This window comes from Penaeus monodon, chromosome 19 (genome assembly GCF_015228065.2).
Source record: "Penaeus monodon isolate SGIC_2016 chromosome 19, NSTDA_Pmon_1, whole genome shotgun sequence".
Taxonomy (NCBI): Eukaryota; Metazoa; Arthropoda; class Malacostraca; order Decapoda; family Penaeidae; genus Penaeus; species Penaeus monodon.
The window spans coordinates 42,876,783-42,877,149 of NC_051404.1; the positions used below are offsets into that span (position 1 = coordinate 42,876,783).

Genomic DNA, 367 nt, shown 5'->3' on the forward strand with positions numbered 1-367 from the left:
GAGGACCTCATGGTACTGGGGTTAATAACACAGCTTACAAACATTTAATAATCCTAAAAAAGAAAAACAGATCAATGCATTTAAAAAATCAAACAATAGGCCTACTTGGCAAAATACAGGGACTATATATATAATGTAATAAATATCATAAACAAGGATACGTCAATTCAATTTAAATAATACTAAGGTACAACTTGCAGAAATTAAGAATCCTGCAACTCAGTTTTCCTTCTTTCGAAGTGTACAATCAGCAAAACAAATAAAGCTTCTAATGTGATGATTTCTGCATTACATGTATTGCAATGACACACTTATAATCTAAATATATTGTATCACTGCAAAAAAAATCATGGAGTACATTTCTGCT

At 30.0% G+C, this 367-nt stretch overlaps 1 protein-coding gene across 1 annotated transcript in view; it reads right to left on the bottom strand.

The window, feature by feature from the left end:
- Window positions 1-367, bottom strand: part of LOC119585411 (integrator complex subunit 3-like) — a 12,539-nt gene that overhangs the window by 3,705 nt on the left and 8,467 nt on the right. The gene's annotated exons all lie outside the window — the stretch shown is intronic.